This window comes from Salvelinus sp. IW2-2015, unplaced genomic scaffold, assembly GCF_002910315.2.
Source record: "Salvelinus sp. IW2-2015 unplaced genomic scaffold, ASM291031v2 Un_scaffold1283, whole genome shotgun sequence".
In the NCBI taxonomy this organism is placed as follows: Eukaryota; Metazoa; Chordata; class Actinopteri; order Salmoniformes; family Salmonidae; genus Salvelinus; species Salvelinus sp. IW2-2015.
The window spans coordinates 144,028-152,519 of NW_019942817.1; the positions used below are offsets into that span (position 1 = coordinate 144,028).

Consider the following 8,492-nt stretch of genomic DNA (forward strand, 5'->3'; position numbering starts at 1 on the left):
CTATATATAGTGATCCTTCATATTAGAGTTGTGTCTGTCTGCAGAGTTACAGTTGCCCAGGTGGCCAAGGGCTTGCGGTCTACTGCTTTGGGAACGGAAAGGCACACTTCATTTAGCTCAGAAGTAGTGAGTGAGTATGGGGACAGGATTAGGCATTTAATTTGAAGCTAAACAGAAGTGGGCTTGGAAATATGAGATGGGTGCTCCTTCCAGAAACACTTAGGCAGATGAGTGCTTATCAACAGGGACAGCAGCACACACTCTACCTCAGCCAGACGAGAGTGCTTGTGGACGTTCTCGCCCTTGTGGACGGTGGGCGCCAGCTGCTGCAACACTCCCCGGCTGCTCGTCAGGGCCCGGGTGAGCCGAGCGAATTTACCCCATCCTGAATGACAGAGTCAAAGAAATGTGGAATACCAAATCAACCCACATCCACTCCCTTTAGCCTTGAAATCAAGACTGAATCATGCTGCATTTAAACAAATGTGACACTGAGCTAAATTCAAACTGAATTTTCAAGGCATATCTGTGTATTCAATATTACGGAAATTATTCATAGCAAATTTGATGGCAAATGGAACTAATACAATATGCTTATACCTATCCATTTCTTTCAGATCTGCATGAACTGCCTAAAGACAAGGGCTAGCTAGCAGTTGATTTGGAATTCTGAGAAAGTCCAACATTACTAGCTCAAATTATCAGACAAAAATGTAAGTTGTAACGTGAAATGATGCACTGTGGTTTCTCTAAATAATGTCAGCAACCCACATTTGTAGCTGTCTAAAACCAATTGTGTCTACTATCCTCAGCTTGATCCTGTCCTCATTAAAACAGAATCTTCCTTAGATTATCTGAAATTCAGTGTCACGCCAACCTTTCACAGAGTCATCCTCAATGGGCTGTTTGAATGCAGTGATGTCACTGAAGGTGCACAGAAACAACACCACCTTGTCCTGCTCATTCCTGGATCGCGAGCGATCTTTACAAAGAACCACCACCGGCATCCCTGTAGGAAACCACAAAAATGAACGTTGTGAGAATTCTGTTTATTCTTAATGATCATTTCATAAGTAATTTGACATGTAACAATTGAATTTGATATGTGTATTCAATCAACAGAGAGCAAAAGAAACACTTACGATTCTTCTTATACATGAGGATTTCGAACGATTCATCTCATGGTTCTCAAAGATCTGTTGCACTTTCCTCACCCGTTCCTTGTCTGTGAGCTCCCCCATACATGAAACTGAAAATTGCATTGTTCGTGCTAAATTACATACAAAACAGATAAAACTGGATAATACATTCAGATTCTACCAGAATTAGGCAGTTGTTGGCACTGTTCTGAACCAAAATTATCCAGCTACAAAGGCCTCACGATAAAAACATTGCGGCTCACAAACAACATGGTTAAGCCATCTGCATAAGCATCTGTCACAGCGAAATGGCATGTTGAATTGACATACAGTTGAAGTCGGAAGTTTACCTACACCTTACCAAATACATTTAAACTCAGTTTTCCACAATTCCTGACATTTAATCCGAGTAAAATTCCCTTCTAGGTCAGTTAGGATCACCACCTTTATTTAAAGAATGTTAAATGTCAGAAAAATAAGTAGAGAGAATGATTTATTTCGCTTTTATTTCTTTCATCACATTCCCAGTGGGTCAGAAGTTTACATACATTCAATTAGTATTTGGTAGCATTGCCTTTAAATTGTTCGTAACTTGGGTCAACTGTTCAGGTAGCCTTCCACAAGCTTCCCACAATTAATTTGATTAATTTTGGCCCATTCCTCCTGACAGAGCTGGTGTAACTGAGTCAGGTTTGTACGGCCTCCTTGCTCACATACGCTTGTTTCAGTGTCTGCCCACAAATCTTCATATAGGATTGAGGTAAGGGCTTTGTGATGGCCACTCCAATACCTTGACTTTGTTGTCCTTAAGCCATTTTGCCACAACTTTGGAAGTATGCTTGGGGGTCATTGTCCATTTGGAAGACCCATTTGCGACCAAGCTTTAACTTCCTGACTGATGTCTTGAGATGTTGCTTCAATATATCCACATAATTTTCCTACCTCATGATGCCATCTATTTTGTGAAGTGCCAACAGTCCCTCCTGCAGCAAAGCACCCCCACAACATGATGCTGGTGCATGGAACATGGAACATGGTGCTTCACGGTTGGGTTGGTGTTCTTCGGCTTGCAAGCCTCCCCCTTTATTCTCCAAACATAACGATGGTCATTATGGCCAAACAGTTCTATTTTTGTTTCATCAGACCAGAGGACATTTCTCCAAAATGTACGATCTTTGTCCCCATGTGCAGTTGCAAACCGTAGTCTGGATTTTTTATGGCGGTTTTGGAGCAGTGGCTTCTTCCTTGCTGAGCGGCCTTTCAGGTTATGTCGATATAAGCAAGCATTTCGCTACACTACAAGCATTTCGCTACACTCGCATTAACATCTGCTAACCATGTGTATGTGACAAATAAAATTTGATTTGATATAGCACTAGTTTTACTGTGGATATAGATACGTTTGTACCGGTTTCCTCCAGCATCTTCACAAGGTACTTTGCTGTTGTTCTGGGATTGATTTGCACTTTTCGCACCAAAGTATGTTCATCTCTAGGAGACAGAACCACATCTCCTTCCTGAGCGGTATGACGGCTGCGTGGTCCCATGGTGTTTATACTTGCGTACTATTGTTTGTACAGATGAACGTGGTACTTTCAGGCGTTTGGAAATTGCACCCAAGGATGAACCAGATTTGTGGAGGTCTACAATTTTTTTTTTGAGGTCTTGGCTGATTTCTTTTGATTTTCCCATGATGTCAAGCAAAGAGGCACTGAGTTTGAAGGTAGGCTTTGAAATACATCCACAGGCACACCTCCAATTGACTCAAGTTATGTCAAGTAGCCTATCAGAAGCTTCTCAAGCCATGACATAATTTTCTGGAATTTTCCAAGCTGTTTAAAGGCACAGTCAACTTAGTGTATGTAAACTTCTGACCCACTGGAATTGTGATACAGTGAATTATAAGTGAAATAATCTGTCTGTAAACAATTGTTGGAAAAAGTACTTGTGTCATGCACAAAGTAGATGTCCTAACTGACTTGCCAAAAATATAGTTTGTTAACAAGAAATTTGTGGAGTGGTTGAAAAACGAGTTTTAATGACTCCAACCTAAGTGTATGTAAACTTCCGACTTCAACTGTACGTGTGCTACTTCAGAGGCACATTTGAATTCCTTAGTGCCTATATTGTTTTCTCCCATTCCAAAACACTTGACTGCTGTTGACTGAAATAACCCGAATTTGCATGGAACAAACATTGTCAACTTATGTCTTATTTGTATTGTAGTAATAATATGATTACTAATGTATAGAATGTACTGTATGTTTATACGTTTATAAACTGTGTCTCGAACCCAGATTAAGTCTATTCCTGGACTAAAAATCACTTTTATTAGATATTTTCCATTGAGTATGACTTTAAATCGGGCAATCTGCAGTTCAAACAATAAAACGGGCACCCTGACATTCTTTTTGGTTAACAAGCTGTGGGAGGAGGCTGGAGAAATGTTACCACTCTCAAATTCATGGACAGAGCTATAGATACAAGGATTGACCGTCCGTGATATTAAAATGATAGTTTTAACCATGTTTTGAGGCTATAAAGTGGTTGTTTACAAATAATCTTTACAAACAAAAGAGTAAAACCAGCTTTTATTTTGGGTTCTGATGGGGTATGACAGTATCTATAAGTTATATTCAAGCATCATTGGGTATATATTATAATAATTATAGTCTAAAAATGGATGTACCAAATGCAGATTGTCCCTTTAAATCCAGGAGTAGGTTTAATCTGGGTCCAGGAAACCAGCCCGATATGTTTATATGTTATTGTAGATATACTGCATTTATACTCTACTGTATAGTATTGCTGTCAGTGAAACAAAAATGCTGACCCACAAAATCAGTGGTGCCATAATGCAGTCATAAGTAGCAAAGTGAGTACCTGCAGGTGCTACTCTTCTGCATGACCTCAGCACGGTGGTAACCGGAGAGCTTGCAGAAGCCGTCGTTGCTGTACACAATGGGCCAGTTCACAATCTGGGCATTGCCCAGAACAAAGTTGGTATCTGCCCAGGGAGGGAAAACATGAAAACTGTTCAGAAAGAACTGATATAAACTACTACAGCACTATGAACTGTCTGTAACTCATTATTTTACTTGGAAGTTATAAGGTACCTGGATGTAGGCCTACTTGTCTTTATTTCATGAAATCATTATAGTACTTTTGAAATTCAATTGAAAACATGGCTCAAATCTATCCAAACCTGTACACATATCTGTGTTCCTCGTATGTAAGATGACAGTTGATGATAGTTTTTTTTATTACGAATTAGTTATTGTTGTTAGAATGATATATTATTGGATGTAATGTATTGGTATGTTGTATTGTTTTAGTGAGTATTTGTATAGTGGCTGTGTAACTGCCCTTAGCTTCCCTGGGACTACAGGTGCAAATGAGCTTTTGACTAACTCCAGAACATTTACATAGATGTTGCATAATTGATGTTGATTAATGTGTACTGTACCCTATACATTTATATATAAAAATAATAATAATAATAATAATTTAAAAAAGTTGAATCAAAATTAGTAGTCAGCTAACAAGTTAGTTAGGTAAAACCAAGTATTACTGAGCATTACGGCATATTGTTGAGTAATAACTGTTACCGTCTACATCTATCTAGATAAATATCAAACAGCCAAATGAGCGCATTGTAAAATAAAGTTTGAACCATACTTAATATACTACCATACTTCTAAATATGTACTGCCAACTACAGTATGTTAATGTAGAATTTATTGGACATGACATACATGTCGAACTCCACTATAGAAACAGGGGAAAGAACCATCTAGAGCGTTGCCTTGATGATACAGCTATTGGCAAAGATGTTTTACTTGTTGTGGAAATTCAATCCGAGACGACTGCAACAAGGTTGAGAGAAGAGGGAAAACGTGACAGAGAAATCAATATGCTGTACACAAAATCCAACACTTTCACTGTTGCCGATATGACCAATCTGCCAGTATTATCGGTCAATATTAACCTGATTATTGCATACTTTTTCATTTGCAGAAAGCTACTACATTGAACCAGTTGAATCTTAAACATTGGGGTTTACGATACAACACCACATATCCCTCTTGTATAGTATTGGACAGATTCTGGTGCCGGTATCCATTGTACCACAACTTTTAACCTGGTAAATGGGGTCTTGCCTGTTTTAGTGCAGCCTGACTAACATTATCATTGGCTGGGTCAGTGGTGCCAATCATTATAACATTGTCTATCATTGGCTAGGTAGGCAGTGATGCAGCAGTAGCAGTGACCTCAGAAGGTGCTGTGTTGTGTTTAAACGTCAGGCGTCACTTTCAAGACTACATTCATTACAGTGTCATTAAATTGCCCAGTTCTAGGTGATGAGCCAGCACATTTCAAGCAGCTGGGTGTTTTGCCCTTTGACCTTAGCTGCCCCATTCCAAAACTCTCTGAGCAAACTTTGAGCGGGGACTACCCCATTCGTGAAGTGGTCTTGGTACCATTATACATAACTTATGTGTCTATAATGGGGTGTGGGTAGAGAGAGCATAATATGTTTTCCTCTCTTGTCTAGCACACTCAGGGGGTGTCTGTTTCAAGCATTTCAGATCAGGAGTGCTGATCTAGGATAAAGTCCCCCGTCATCTTATTCATTGTGATCTAAAAGGCAATAAACACTGATCCTAAATCCACAACTCCTACTCTGATTTATTTTGTATTTACAGTATAGTTAATCTCGCTCTTATCTTAAGAAAATATGTATTCTTCATACATATTGACAACACAGACCGACATGAGAATGTCACGAGACCATCACAGACATTGGGTATGTCAAAAACATAATGTTTCACAAGACTGTGACGCCTTGAAAACATGGGGAGTAGTAGGGAACCTGGAGGGAGTTTATCTACTAAAGTATATCCCACATAAGATACTATCAGGAATGAAAACTTGGGAAGCAAGTGCAAAGAATATTTGAGGGTGAAGCTATTCACCATTAAGTGAGGTCTATGTGATAAAAAGTGGATAAGAAAAATGGGTCGACAGAACACAAACAAGTCTATGGTGGATGATTGGGGGAGGAACATAGATGGGACGTGACACCACTTTAAAACACTGTTTATACCTGTCTGCCTATGTGATAATGTCCAAACTGAAAAGTTAAAAAGAAAAGTGGTTAAAGCAAGAGGCAAAAAACAGTGTCAAAAACAGATAAATGAATTAACCAAAACAAAAGTTCCCGTGGCAAGCATGTCACTTTCCGAATAAATCAACGGATTAATATTGCCCAACAAGTCTGGGTGCCTCCGCAAACCAACAAATTGAAAAACACTTTTAATTTGGGTTTAAAACATGAATCGAATAAGTATGTGAAGAGGAAATTGTTAATCCATGTATTTATTTAATGCACAAATCATGTGGAATGCAGCGATGTTTTGGTTTATTTTTAGGTGCAGTACAGTTGACTGGTAAGGAATACCAATTGTAGACACAGCTATTTATTCGAGTTGTTCGTTGTAAAAACAACATCCATTAATTAAATGCCATTATTGTTTGAATTGTTGAATCATTCTTTGCATAGCATGCTGGCTGTATAAATCAAATAGGCTAATCAGCAAAAAAACGGTTTACATTGACTAGTGTCAAATATCGGTTAGTTGTCCTGAGTGTTTTGGTTATAATTAAATCAATGTTTTTCAATGATTGGACAATAGACTATCATCCACAGTGTTTCTTCCTACAAAATAAAAACGAACACATTCCTACCATTGGATCTTCGGACGATGTTCTCGAGAAAAGTGTTTTGTGGGGCCACAAGTCCTCGACGTCCACCTGCCATTCCGCCTCGTCATTCAACGTCGGTCAAAAGAGAACGCTTTTAGAGATGCCTGAATTATCCGTAGGATGATACAGCTGCTCAAATCTCCACTCGGTTGCTTTCATGGTCCCTGTTCTGCTTAGATATGATGAGTGGAAGAATCCCTCACCTCATGCTGTTCGACCGTTCGTTCCGTGGCTGTGCTCCCTCTGTTGAAGACGGGATGCATGCAGAGAGCGCATCACCTGTCTCTCGTCTCACATATTTGCACATGAGTACCCCCACCCCCACAATTGTGTGAAGGAATACCGAGTAGGTTACTAACAGCCCTGCGTTTAGGCTATGAAGAACACGTTAAGCCTTATACTTGAACCCCAAAAATGGAAAACTGACTGGAAATGCGATTTTTTTTGCGCAGTGGATTCCGGGAAAAGAACACAGCTATATTGCACTTCACACTGGTTGGTTGTGCGACCTCGTCGCTTTTTTTAGGCTAATAGGCCACTGAGGGGAATTGGAGGAGGTAGCCCGCCATCAGAAGTGCACGGACTAGCATCCCAAGGACGCAACACACACACACACAGAGAGAGACAGAGACAGAGAGACCAGGGTTGTGTAGGTTAGGCTACTTTCTAAATGTAATGTGTTAGTTAAGTTACTAGTTACATGTCCATAATTGTAATCAGTGACGTAACTTTTGGATTACCCAAACTCAGTAACGTAATCTGATTACTTTCAGTTACTCTTGGATTTCTTTCCCTTTAAAATGAAAACTCCTCCCCAAAACGTCTTCTAAAACAATTTTGGTATTTGTTTCATCGGTCCATTGTTGATATAGTCCCAAAATGTTTTGCATCATGCAAAATGCATCATACTGGCTGTATCTCTGTATTTTGAAAGTTAGATATCTTTAAAACTTGATTGCTGACATGCAAAACATTTTGGGACTATATCAACAATGGACTGATGAAACAAATACCAAAATTGTTTTAGAAGAAGACAAAAAGGATCCATCAATCGCATTTGGTGTGTCATCATAATGGTCGCTGACTTGTGGTCAGACTTGCTCATGTGGAACAAGTTTAAAAACTTTTTTCAAAATGGCCTTGAATGTCATCGAGACAACAAAGGTGTCAGTGTTTTTTTCCCCCAAAAACATCCTTTATGAATTTTAAAGTAATTTCTGAATTTAGAAGTAATCATCTAGTTTTTAAAAAGCATCTGTAATCTGATTACAGTATTTTTTGTTCAGTTAGTTGCAGATAGTCCTAGTGGTTTCCCCGAGTTCAATATGGCAGATTGAAGAGAGTTGTAGCATAGGTATCATGACAAAATTACATAAATTATTATGTTATGTGACAAAAGACCCCTGATCTTGGGTAAACAGTTTCTCTGTATGTGATTGAACTATGACTTATCCCACCCAATATTATGTTTTTGCCATTGAATAGATGTAAGCCTACATTACAGTAATTTACATGTGAGCAAGACTGTTTTGTACAGAAATGCAGCTCATATTAGGTACACTACAGTGTACTACAGTGTACCAACCA

The 8,492-nt window shown here is 39.0% G+C and overlaps 1 pseudogene; it reads right to left on the reverse strand.

Annotated features, from left to right (window-relative positions):
• Positions 1-7,415, reverse strand: part of LOC112070306 (voltage-gated delayed rectifier potassium channel KCNH1-like) — a 55,275-nt pseudogene extending 47,860 nt beyond the window's left edge.
• Between the last annotated feature and the right edge of the window lie 1,077 nt (positions 7,416-8,492).